The 13,532-nt window shown below is 38.0% G+C and overlaps 1 long non-coding RNA gene across 1 annotated transcript; it reads right to left on the bottom strand.

The window, feature by feature from the left end:
• Positions 1-7,930: 7,930 nt before the first annotated feature.
• Positions 7,931-12,405, bottom strand: LOC118238472. Its single transcript, XR_004768901.1, has 3 exons — positions 12,348-12,405; positions 9,134-9,208; positions 7,931-8,508 (listed from the first exon to the last, which is right to left on the bottom strand). It is a non-coding gene; the product is annotated as an uncharacterized LOC118238472 (long non-coding RNA).
• Positions 12,406-13,532: the final 1,127 nt, after the last annotated feature.

Raw genomic sequence — 13,532 nt, 5'->3', positions numbered from 1 at the left:
ATGACAAAAATGGAAAAGATGAGTTTGGATATTCTTCACAGATTTCAAATTTGTCATTTGGAAGTAACCAATTGTCATTAGCATAGAGATCTGAGGTTGTATCACAGTGCAATGCTTGGGGGAAGAAACTTAATTCAGGGTTGGAGGTGGTTAGAGGTTTTGACCAGTCATATTTGAGAAATATTTTAAAGGTGGAATTTTACTGTATGTCTTATGCAATGTGTATGTATTTGGTTAACCAGAAGAAATGTACTAAGAAATACGCTTTCATCTTTGTCTGAACAACTAGAATAATGGATTTTGTCTTACTGTAGTAAGAGTGGGGTAGAAAATGAGAGTCCCAATTTGGACCTTACTTTAGCACACATTGTATACACAATGCTCATGTACAATAAATAAGCAGTTGAATAGTTGAACTTGGGAGTAAAGGGATTGTTAAGGATTAAAAAGTAGGGTGTGTTGATGCATACAATACATAGACTCAATTTTATTGGATAAGATACTTTATAAATGAGCACTTTAAGTAAAGACAGAAGCATTCTAAGCATGAGGGAAGGGCCCAGCTCACAGGCATATGACCTGTTCATCCACAAAAATCCTTATGCTTGGAACTGACTAGACTTAGTAAATAACCTCCATTCAGTATCTTGAAACTCTTACTAATTTAGAATAATTTTAATTTTGAACTTGTCTTGCAAATTATGGAGCAGGTCTTGACTGAAACTGAAGTATCCAGCTAAAAGCAAGAGTCAATCAAGTAGACTGGAACCCAAGCAAATGTGTGGTAGTGTTCTGAAGGCCAAGTAATGAGATTATACAAAGATGAGCATTGTACTGCATGGTCTCAAAAACTACTGCAGGGTCAAGCTATCTCAGTACTAAGTTGTGATCTATGGATCACAACATGGCTATGCTAGCTGTCTAGATTGAACTGAATGAACAAGTGAAGAAGGTACTATTTTCAGGAAGAGGCCAGGCAGTGGTGGCACATACCTTTAGTACCAGCACTCTGGAAGCAGAGACAGGCAGATCTCTGTGAGTTTGAGGTAAGCCTGGTCTACAAGGCTACATAGAGAAACCCTGTCTTGTGTGGAATAGAGTCCACGGCAAAGGGCTAGAACTAACAGTAAGTGTCCATGCCCCCCCAGTTTCTTCAACTACATAATAAAGCATGAGACTGTGAAGAACAGACAAACATTAATATCTGGAGCCCCTGTTGATTGTTTCTTTTTGTTATTTTCCAAATGTCCCCCAATAGGCATATAGTACTTCCATATTTAGACTTCTGAAAGTGTTATGGAGACAAAGAAATAGAACCTATAATGTCTGAGAGGACTTAGTATTTGAGGTGTCAGTATTAGAAAAAGAAAAGGGTCCTTCTTCATTTGCCAGTAAAAGCAAATAGCTAGCAATGGAACAGAGCAGTATGTTCTTTTGAGCAGAAACGTACAAAACGACCTTGACCTGCTTTAATTGCATAGGAATCATTTCATGTCTAGAGCTGAGTCACTGGCCGTATTTCTCATCCAATGTAACAGTTTGATAGGTCAAGTGGTGGAGCCACTGGGAGCTAAGATGCTAGGTGGGCCACCATTCCTGCTTCCCACTGGTGGTGCACATGCCCATCCAAATCCTCCTTCATGGATATCCTGATCCTGATAATACTCCCTCAGGGACTTTCAGAGCATCTCATGAAGCAGAGCATCATTAATACTTTAAAATTTTTCTATTGTTTACTAAATTGGCTGAAAGTAAATGTCAAAATCTGAGGTCCTTGATATCTGCATTCAGACTCTCTCCCTCCCTTCCTTGTTTATGTCTTATTAACAGATTTGCCTGATCTTTAAAAATATTCATACAAAGATCATTGTTCCAAAAGGGAATTTTCAAAATAATATGTTGTTAAGAAGGGATCATTGCTGATTCCAAAACAAGCTTACCCTGGTAGACTCTGTAATATTAGCTCACTAATACTTTTATTTTTGATCCATGACCCACACTGGTGGTGAGTAGGGACTTTGGAACAACCTCTTAAGCTGAGTTCCTCTGAGATGTTTATCCTCCACATTCTGTTGAAATCTTTATTAGTATTATAAATCTCATCTCTCAGGGCAAAATGTGAGAATTAGATCTTATGATTGTTACATACCACATGGAGCTCAGCTGTGTGGACACAGAGGCAATGACCATATTTTGGTGGTTGAGGTGGTGAGCACTGTGTGTTCAAAACCCTAAAAGTGGCAACTGCAACATTCCAGAGCCAATAGTAGACAGATGCCAAGCCTGGAGACATGCAGAAGAAAGCACTTAGATTCTTCTAGGACAGTTGAAGCATTTAACTGAATAATGAACATTTTTATTCTCACATTCCCTTCATGAAAGATACATACTCATGAATATCTTTCAGCTTTCCATTTTCTTAATGAATGTCTTTCACTGATAAATGTATTCTGTCTTTGTTTCCCAAGTAAATGTAAATTATCTATAATTTAGTATAGTTGTTTTATTATTAATGTTATGACTATTGGGAAAGCAGATCATGAGTACTGAGCAAGCACTAAGACTGCTTTGAAATCATAACGTTGTAATCTGGGTGGTGTGAATGGAGCTGTCTTCAAGTCAGCTGGAGGGAATGGCTTGCAGCCAAGCTGTCTGTCTTTGACAGTCAATGACTAGTAAATAGGTTAAAGCAGAGAGGTGAAAGCCTTCATTATTATGGGTAAAAAAGTTTAGGGTATGCTCAGACACTGTTTTGATCTCATGAGGAAGAGCCCCAAGAATAATGCGATCAGTTTCCAGCTAGACAACAATTAGAGTTGGCTGCCTTGGGGGATAATTAGCTTAAGACAGGGAGTTTTCCTTAAGGAATGTGACTCAGTGTCCTGGTTGTCACCAGGCAGCCTGAAACTAATTACCTTGGAGAGAATCATCAAATTCCATTCGTTATATTTGTGTAATAAAAATACTTAGATTGTAAGTTTTGGGGATTTAAAGAATATATGTGTTTGCCAATCTATCTGTATCAATATCTTCTAAGACACCACAATTTATTACTGGGTTCCAGAAAGGTGGTGCCAATGGCAAGTGGTATGTTAAAATACTAGTTTTGATATAACTTAGTGAAAGAACACTTTATTAGCATGCATAAGACATTTTTCTCAGTCACTGTCAAAGTCACAGCAAAGATGATAAATAAGTAGATGGATAGATAGATAGATAGATAGATAGATAGATAGATAGATGTAAAAGTAGAACTTATTGCTTCCTAGTCCATGTTCAGAGCCAAGTACGAATCACAGCATCTATTGTCCTGTCTTCTTTCCATTGTTTAGAAACAAATGGATATTCCCTTGTGACCAAAGGGCCTTCTACCCATACCTGAACCCCGAGATTCTTTAGCACACAGTATAGAGTTGAAGATGTCTTCAAACACTGATAGAATAAAGGAATACAGTTACCTTTCCTTTCCAAAGCTGGCATCCTCATTGGATGGCACACCTGCACAAGTCATAGAAGGCCTAGCCCATCTGTTGCCTCCAACAACTGTATGTCTGTGTGGCTAGTTATAAAAGACTATCCAGAAGTCTGGCAGGTCTTGAAGAGAATCATAGAGTGATCTAATAGAAAGCTAAAGAGTGCATTGACGTGTCCTCTTCCATATCCATCACAATCTCACACAGCACCAATGACCTATTTACCTAAAACCAATACGGGTGAAATTTAACTCTATCCTGCTGTGGAACAATCCCTTTGTACATTGTGAAGATTTGTTACTGTGATTGATTTAATAAATGAGCTGCCTGGCCAATAGCTGAACAGGATAAGATTAGGTGGAAGAGCCAAACTGAGACTGCTGGGAAAGAGAAGGGTGGAGCCAGAGGAGTCACAATCCAGATGCAGAGGAAGCAGGAGATATAAATGTGCTATGCTAATAAATGTACCAACATGCAGAAGAGTATAATTAGGGAATATGGGTTAACTTTAAATATAAGAGTTAGCTAGTTACAAGTCTGAACAATCAGACAAGCATTTGTAATTAATATAAACATCTTGAGTGATTATTTGGGACTAGGCAAACTGTAAATACTGTAAATGTTCATTTACAGTATCCCTTCAGTTAATTCGATATTTAAAAATGCTTTTAGATACAGGAAGGGGAGCATTTTAAAACACGCAATAGTGCTTGTTGTCTTACAGCACCTGTCCTGAACTCTGCACATCTTCAGAAGAGTCAGTTAGTTCTTGCCCTGATGTTTTCCTATGAACACAGCTGGGGCCATTTCAGTATCCAGAAATTTCTTTGGCAACCGACTTAGGGAGGGGTGGAAAGTGAAATGGAAGAGACCTCTGGAAAATCTTTAACACTGGGGTGTATTCTCTTTCTAACTGACTCCAAGGAGTTTCCACTCATGGAATCTGGCCTATCATAAAGAACTTTTCTCTTCTGTACTTGTTTCAACTTAATAAATAGTGTCAAACAACCATGATGGATGGCTAGAGGATTTTACAATACACAACAACCTTCATAGCTAGACTCCAAAGTTCAAGATTTCTGCCACTTGCCCCCCTCCTGGGCCTGGTCTTCTAGCTCAGCTGGAACCTCTTATAATCCTTCCTTGAAACCAGTTCTTTTTCCTGAATGCCTAGGACATCTTCTATGCATTCCTCTTTTAGTTGCCTTTGTTGACTAATTTTCTGACTAAAACAATCCCTTAAAGGTTATTTCATTGTAAAATTGTAAAGAAAGTCGCATTTGCTGCTAAAGATAAATACTAATTTGAAAACACTGGAACCAGTAAGATTTAGAATGGTCAGTTTTTCTACCCTTTTTGAAAAAAAAAATCAGTGCTTCCTACTAAATTAATGATACATTATATGAGATGGTGAAAGAAGGAGAAGTGTTTGTTTTGCTTACATCCACAGTTGTCTGTGTGCTGTCTTACTGTCACACTAACCACTATTCAATCTCTATGAAGTTGCATCCAACAGTTTACATCTCTAAATCTTTTTAGATAGCACTCTGTCCAAAGTCTATGGTTCTCTTTCTAGATGTCATCCAAGGTGGGGTCTGACCCCATGCAAAGACTCTTGTCCTCTAATAATTGTGTTTATTTTGTTCCCTACTAGGCATATGCACCACAGTCTCCAGCCTTATTCTTCATAGTCACTCAGTCAGAATTCTTGCAGTTTTGCCTCACTTCCTATCTATCATGACATTGTTCTTTCCATATCTACCTCCTTATAAAGAAAAAAGTTATTATTGTTCTGTGACTTCTAATTTTTTAAAAATAGTAGAAATTAGATAATAAATGTATTTCATAATCCAAAACTAGAAAAAACAATAAAGCATAAAACATTTTTACTTTTTAATAAAAAATTTATTGATGCTATGTCCATTTAGATGGCTATCAAATTGCCCTCTAAATTCACCTGTATGCATAAATTAGAGCAGCTCTCAGACCATCAGAGAAATGTCCTTGTGCAGTAGATAATTGTATACAAAGAAACTAACTTGTGGTCAAAGTACAGAGAATAAGTGTCAGTGTGGAGTTTGACTACAATGGGACCTCTAGATCATTCCCCTCTTCAAGGGTTAGGAACTACCTCAGAAGATGGGAAAGAAAGATTGTAAGAGGCAGAGTTTTGGAGAACCAAAGTAAACAATGTCTTCTGAGATGACAGGATGGCTGTACTCAATGTTTTCACAGCAGCTACAGTTGTCTACACAAGACCTGCATAAGGGCAAGCCACTGAGCAATCTAGCATGGATTTGAGCCCCTTCCCGCCAGGAGTTATGGAAAGTTGATAAGTTTCTGGTGGAGAGAATCAGTTTTCCTCAGAGTTTGGCTTTTGGTAGGTTGACTACATCCCTCTGGACAGTCACACACCCAGAAGTGGATGGGCAGGACAAATTGGAGTCAGTTGCTTATAAAAATTAATGTGACAAAACATGAGAGGGTAGGAGTAGATCTGGATACTGTCATAAGGAGGAGTAGGAGGTGAAATTCTCCAAGAACTAATGAAAATATTTGAAAGTAAAATAAAATTTATTGAGCGTAATTTGAATGATGTTCACTTCATTATGGACAACACAGTGTTCAGCTTTATTACAGCTTGATGAATTGTTGTGTTACTTTCTCAGTTTGGATTGGCCTCCAACTATCTTCTTTGTTTTCAAAGTCATGAAATACCTCTGAGAATGGCTTTAAAGTTATATCTTTTCAAAATCTTAAGCCTTTCTTAAGCCAGAAACCTTAAGCCTTTGCATCACAGCTTTTTCATTGTGTATTTCTAAGTCTGCCTTTTAGCCATCTGGAGTCACTCAAACTGTGTTGGTATCTTCTAACAGCTCTTTCTTCCATAATTCAATTTACATTCAATTTGAATTTCAGCTCGTGTTCTTTGAGAAATAAAACCAACAGGATGTATAAATGCAAAGTTCCAACAATAGTCTTTAGCAATCACAATTTCACTAAATAAAACCAATCTAAAATATACCTCTCAGATTTTGATCAATGGTATAAATAATTATAACCAATTGTATAAATTAGAATACACATTTCTTCTTTATTTTACCTTCATCCAAAGTTATAGGTGCTGGAGAGATCAATGGCCAAGGTCCTTCCTTGTTCAAGTTCAAAAGCTTGAGAATGAGGACTGCTTGTTATCTAAGGGCAGGGAAGAATGGATAGCTTAGGTAAATTTCCCTGATTCTACTTCTTCATTGTATTGTATGATTTTTACCTACATTGATGAGGATGATCTGGTCTTTACTTGGTTTGCTGATTCAAATGTTGATATCAGACACATTAGAATGTTTTTGCCAGTTTTTCGACATTGTTAGTTTCTCAGAGCTGACTTGCAAATCTAACCATCACAGAGTTCTAGTTCTCAGCTTTTATTGTTTTATATTCCTTCATTCTTGTGGCACTTCATCTGTTGATAAATTTCTCCTTTTAATGAGCCATTTTGGGAAATGTTAATATGTTAGTCAGTAGAAAACAAGAAACAACTACGTACTTTTCTGTCAGGCAGTGTGAGACTGAATTAATAGATAAATGATAACAAGTCACTGGAAAACTTAAGAAAGTTATTTGACTGGTCTGGTCATGATTCACATATGTTACAAATAGCAATTTGTGGGTTAAAAGTATATGAAAAAGGTCCCTAACTTATACAATTCCTTATAACTATTATATGATGGTGGTCAAAATACATTTGGATATGTTTTAGAGGATTGATATGAAAAATGGTGATTACTAAAAACTGTGTTATTGGAACTTTGCTAACAAAGAATGACCCGATTTTTACAAGGGCAAAAGCTTCCCTTTTGAACTTTCATGTTTCTAATTTACCTGATACTTACTGGTCTGTATTTTGGTCTAGTATGGCTACTTCCTTTTTCGATTTAACCACACAAGGACTTCATAGTATCTTATACACATTCTTCCCCATAAACCATGGTGAAACATCCTAATCATTTTTATTTTTGGCCAAAGATATTGGCATCAGGGAGAGTATATATTTCTGAATTGTGCTGCAGCACTGGAGGGTTAAGGCTACTTTTTGTCACATATGACAATTTCTTTTTTAAAAAAAATTTTATTAATTTATTTTTTTACATTTCAATCCCAGTTCACCCTCCCTTTTCTCACCCACTCCCCCCCAACCCCCCACCTCCCATCTGCTCTTCAGAGAGGGTAAGGCTTCCCTTAAGAAGTCTACTAAATCTGTCCCATCATGTCATTGAGGCAGGACTAAGGCACCTCTCCACCCCTCATACCCCTGTGTCTAGGCTGAACAAGGTATCTCTCCAAATAGAATGGACTCCCTTAAGTCAGTTTGTGCATTAGTGTTAGATCTTGGACCCACTGCCAGTGGCCTCATATATTGTCCCATCCACACCATTGTCACCCATATTAAGGGAGTCTAGTTCTGTCTTATGCTGGTTCCCCATTTGTCAGACCTGATTCAGCGATCTCTCACTAGTTCAGGTCAGCTGATTCTGTGGTTTCCCCCATCATGGTCTTGACTCCTTTGTTCACATTTTCTCTCCCCCCTCACTTCGATTGAACTCTAGGAGCTTGGCCCAATAGTTAGCTGTAGATTACTGCATCTGCTTCCATCTGTTTCTGGGAGAGGGTTCTAGCTTCTCTGGGGTTGTGGATTGTAGAGTATCTTTTGCTTTATGTCTGATATCCACCTATGAGTGAGTATGTACTATATTTGTCTTCCTGGTTTTGAAGGCAATTTCTATAGAAGGCAAATTTGAAGATGCTGGATATTTCTGGATGTCCTGAGTGACAGCCTCAGTGAGATGGTTCTGCAAATCTGTTCTATTGTATTGTTGGTCATCTTCTCAAGATCCTCTCTCTTTTATGTACTGTAACAGTGAGCTTTACAGAAACATCCCAAGGGACCGAGGATTTATTTTGACTTATGTAGTAACGGCCAGTGCTACAATATTTCACGGGTTCCAGCGGATAGTTTGCATACTTGCATACAGGCCTAAGAGGAAAAGGAGGGAACAAGGAAGTGAATGCCTAGTCTCAAGGCAGACAGAGAACACCAAGGGCACCGTAAGTGAACCAGCAGGGTCTCAACAGGAACACCTAGTCAAGAGGTGGACAGCGAACCCCAAGGCCATCGTAGGTCACCCCACAAGGTCCCAACAGACAGTGTCTAAGGATTCATTCTGTCATGGAAGAGAGGATGTGACAGACAGAATGATTTACATCATGATATCCAGGAAACAGAAAGTGTGGTACCTGTGCTCTACTTTCTTCACTGCCCCTCCCATTCTTCTTGACCTCTCAGCCCATATGATAGTATCACCATCATTCAGAGTTAGTCTTCTTCCTTTTGCAAATCTCCAGATAAACTCTCACAGACACCTTCAGAGGTCCTAGGTGACTATAACTCCAGTGAAGGTACATGCAGAGATTACCTACACACCACCAAACAGCAAGACTTGGAGAGGGAGGTTCAATGTTGAAGTCTTAAGGTATAACACCTCCGAGTGCTTCTCAAACTTGCTTTGTAGGCAACTCTATAAAGAGATGTCTGATGGTGGATTCATCTGCTATCTCTCAAATACGAGCCTAGGAAGAGTATTTTCACCTTGGTTACTCACCCAATGATACTTCTCTCCTTGACACTGCTACGGTAAGACACCACCATCTAGTTTTTATAGTTCCTTTGTTGGTCCCTAAAAAGTAGGACAATATTTTTATTTTTCCCTCTTAAAACTTTTTCAGTGAGTAAAAGATGAATAAACAGGGAAGGCAGCTTTTTCTGTCTTTTTATTCTCAATGGCTAAAGGAAACTATAATGTCAGTCTGGGCAGCATAGCGAAACAGATGTCAGGTGCTTTCTAAGGCTGGAAGAGTACCTGTCCTTCTGGACTTGTTTTTTAGGACATTTACTCTCAGAAGCCAGCTACTTTCTGTCCTAGAACGATGGCCATATTAGCCTGTATATAGGCCATTCATAGATGACCTAGACAGTGGACCATATGAGGGCCCTACCAATAGTCAGCATGAGCTATCAGATACGATGAGACATCCAGGTGATTCCTATTCCTGGTTGAATTGTTTACCTTGTCATTGTGTCTTCCCACCTGATGCTCTGGGTATGGTTTATTAGACATAAGTAGAGTTATCATCTGTGCCATGGCAAAATGATGATATGAAAAATTTCTAAAAACAAGTTTCTTTTTATGCAGTTTCATGCCACTGAGCTGTGGGTGTTTTGTTACACAGCTATAGTAATAAGAATAGGAATCCTTGGCTCTGAAAGACACATGTAGTTACTTAAGTTGTGAAATAAGTATGCATATGTTCTAAACTTTTCTAACATTCCCACAATGCACTCACATGTGCTCAATAAGATACAATGGAGGAGTACATAGGTGGCTGTGTAACAGGAAAAGTTTGGAAGGTTGTCTAGGCTTTGTATCCTTGATGCCAAGGAGAAGAGTGTGCGGTGTCTTCGCTGTCATCCTTAGGAAGAACACCAGTAGTAAATTACTTTTCACCATCAAAGTCTTTCATATACAACCTTCTCCTGAATCATCCTAGAAATCACACTGAACTAGGAGGCAATATATTTCTACTCTCACCAAACGCTAACAAGCTATAATGACCTTTATCCCATCCCATATAGTGAAATTGTTAACCCTGAAACATGTCTCTCTGAATTCCTACTAGGTGATCCCACTCTAGACCACCCTTCGTTTTCCCATTTTACCTCCTGGTTGTGTTTGAACTGATATACTTAGAGACGAGAGACCTTACTAATCTAAGTCAAGTGAGTTAGCCAAATTATTTGAGCTTTCACAAAGATGGGGACATCTCTAAGCAGCAAATAAGGGTCAGTTCAACTGGCATCTCACCACACAAAACCACAATATTTGTATTAATAATAAGCCAATGACATAGTGGATGAGCCAGGAGTTGTTTGTTTTATTCAACTAAATTCAATACACCATTTCAACTATGCAGATGTATGTACTTAATTTATTCTAATGACCAAGTGCAATGTCATCTGAACTCTTGGGGCAGAGTTACTATCTTCAGAATAGATTGCCCTCTAAACAGGCTCTTATAGAAATTGGTTTAGGTAAGTCTCTCAACCATCAAAGTTTTAGAATTATATTCATATAATAATTCTTAGGGAAAAAAGAGCTAAAGTTTCTCTTGTGGATAAACTAAGGACCAAAAGGTTATTTCCTACAATCTTATAACCTTAAAAAAGATAGTTTCTGAAAATTAAAAAATACATATTTTGCTCATTTGGGCCTGAATAACTGGATACTAAAAAGAGTGCTGGCACCCCTATCCTTGGAGGGATAAAAAATAAAAAATAACAAAATTACATCTTTGTTATATGAGAAGCCAAAACCGGAAAGCTTCAGACAAAGGTTTTTGTGTTGGCAGCAAGCACAGCCCTTACGGCATCAGATGTCACTGTATCATATGGTATCAATAACGAGTGAGTTACTGCCAGAAAGTCCAAGGTCTGTCCACAGAGGCTCCAGATCCGGATCCTGCTCACAAATCTCAGATGAATGTTCATTCTGAACTCTGGCCAGTTCTATGACCTTTTTGCTGACCTGAAAAGATTTTGCAGCTAGAAGACTCAAATTAGTGTCTGGAACGTCCCTCAAAGTGGCCAAAATATTTTCTTTATGACTGCGGAGCAATTTCCAAGTCATGCTGCTTTCTGTACAGAGCTTTCCAAACTATCGAAATCCACAGTATTTCCCTGTAGAAATTTTGTTTTCAATTTCTGTCTCAATGTTTAAAGTAGGCTCTTTCAATAGGACCACTTTACATACCAATTGATAACCTTATGATAGACCTACTGAATTAGATTACCAGAAATGGAAGCCCATGTTTATAATCTATAATCTTTCAAAAGTCTTTTTTTTTAAGATGGCTGATTCTGAAGCTTTAACTAAAATGATAGAAAGAAAAACAGAACTTACTAGAAGTGATCTTTAAATTCTAAAGGTAAGTTATACAGGAAAAGGAAACACATTGTGTAAGTGGCTGCATAAAGGAACTATGAAATCTAGTGCAGAGGATGAGGACAGCAGTTTTTGGTAGTCAAGTAGTAATTAATTACATGTTATATTTACATATAAATTACTAATATGTAATATATACAAAACAGTAAGAGAAATATTTTTAAATCTATCTTAATTTGAACTTACACTTTAATTAAAATCCCACTTAAAACATCACACTTAGTGGTGAGTTAGTAAAGGGATTGTGTTGGGCAGAGTAGTCATTGTCATGACATATTCAACTGACTGTTATTCATTATTGTTGTAATTCTATTCCCAATGCAATATGATGAATAAAGCACAAATTAGAATTGAACATAATTTTTGACACTGATATAATTTTGGAAAGTAAAATAAATTAAAATTTAGTTAAGGGGACATATAAAGGATAAAATGGGAATTAAAATTTCTCATGAACTATTTTTTTTGAGAGAGAGAGACTGACATACCTTTACTGATAAATGTCATATTGAATAATTTAAAATTTTTTTTATTAGTTCAAGTTAGGGAACAAGCTTGTTTCACATGTAAGTTCTTTCTTCCTCTCCCTTCCCTCACCTCCATCCCTCCTCCCTCACTCCCAACCTACCCCCCACCCCATCCAGCCACCACTCCCCAAGCAGGGTAGGGCCTCAACCAGGGCTCTGTAAAGTCCACCAAATCTTCCTGTGCTGGGCCTGGGCCCTTCCCCATATGTCCAGGGCCAGAGTGTATCCCTTCATGTGGGATGGGCGCTCAAAGCCCCTTCTTACACCAGGGAAAAATACTTATCCACTACCAGAGGCTCCCTGGGATTCAGAGGCCTCCTTATTGACATCCATATTCAGGGGTCCGGATCAGTCTTGTACTGGCCTCCCAGACAGCATCTGGGGTCGTTGTGCTCTCCCTTGTTCAGGCCAACTGTTTCTGTGGGTTTCTCCAACCTGGTACAGACCCCTTCGCTCTTCATTCCTCCCTCTCTTCAACTAAAGTACAGATTTCAACCCAGTGTATATCTGTGGATGTCTGTCTCTGCTTCCATCAGCCACTGGATGAGGGCTCTAGGATGGCATAAAGAGTAGTCATCAATCTCATTTTAGGGGAAGGGCCTTTAGGTTATCCTCTCCACCATTGCCTGGATTGTCAGATAGTGTCATCCTTGTTCCAGAGATCTCCCTAGTTCCAGATCTCTTCTCGGACCTATGAACTGGTTTTAATAGAATTAAATGAATAAAGGCAAAAGTTCTTACTCATATTTACAACTCCAAAATAACTTGATACGTTCTTTAAAAATACTGAGTTTTAACTAATATGTGTAACTGTAAAAATGTTACTTAGATTAATTAATAGGTGAGAGAAATTCTGTGACTTGATAAAACATCCATTATTCACAGAATGATCACTTTGTCCTACTCCAAAGTAAATATGTAAAATCACAATTTAATCAAATAATAAACTTAATGTTTTGAAACCTGAATACTTGTGTCTACATTTCTTCTGCAAGAAGGATGTAAAGTAATGCTACACACTCTCTACTACATTTAAAATAATTACAATTAAGGGGCTAAAATAATTATAGTGTCTAATAGAAAAATGGGTAAAATATGTGAATAGAAAAGTTACAAATAAAGAAAGAAACTGAATTCTTCAAATAAAACTTTACAGGCCAGCAAGATAGCTCAGTGGGTAAAGGTTCTTGCTGAGAAGGCTGGGGATATGAATTTGATCCCTGGAATTTGCAAATCTACACAGTGGAGGGAGAGAGTTAATGCCCACAAGATATCCTCTGATATTCATTCCCACATGCACCATGGCATGATGTGATCACACACACACACACACACACACACACACACACACACACACACACACACACACACACCAGCCCTTTTTTGCTTAATATAATTTCCTTAAAGTAAAGAGTATGCAATTTAGAGTTTGTCATTAGTTCCTTTGCTCTGTTTTGCTCTGGTTGTTAATTTTT

The sequence above is a fragment of the Cricetulus griseus genome, chromosome 3 (genome assembly GCF_003668045.3).
Source record: "Cricetulus griseus strain 17A/GY chromosome 3, alternate assembly CriGri-PICRH-1.0, whole genome shotgun sequence".
NCBI classification, from domain to species: domain Eukaryota; kingdom Metazoa; phylum Chordata; class Mammalia; order Rodentia; family Cricetidae; genus Cricetulus; species Cricetulus griseus.
This window is presented reverse-complemented; position numbering and strand designations above follow the sequence as displayed.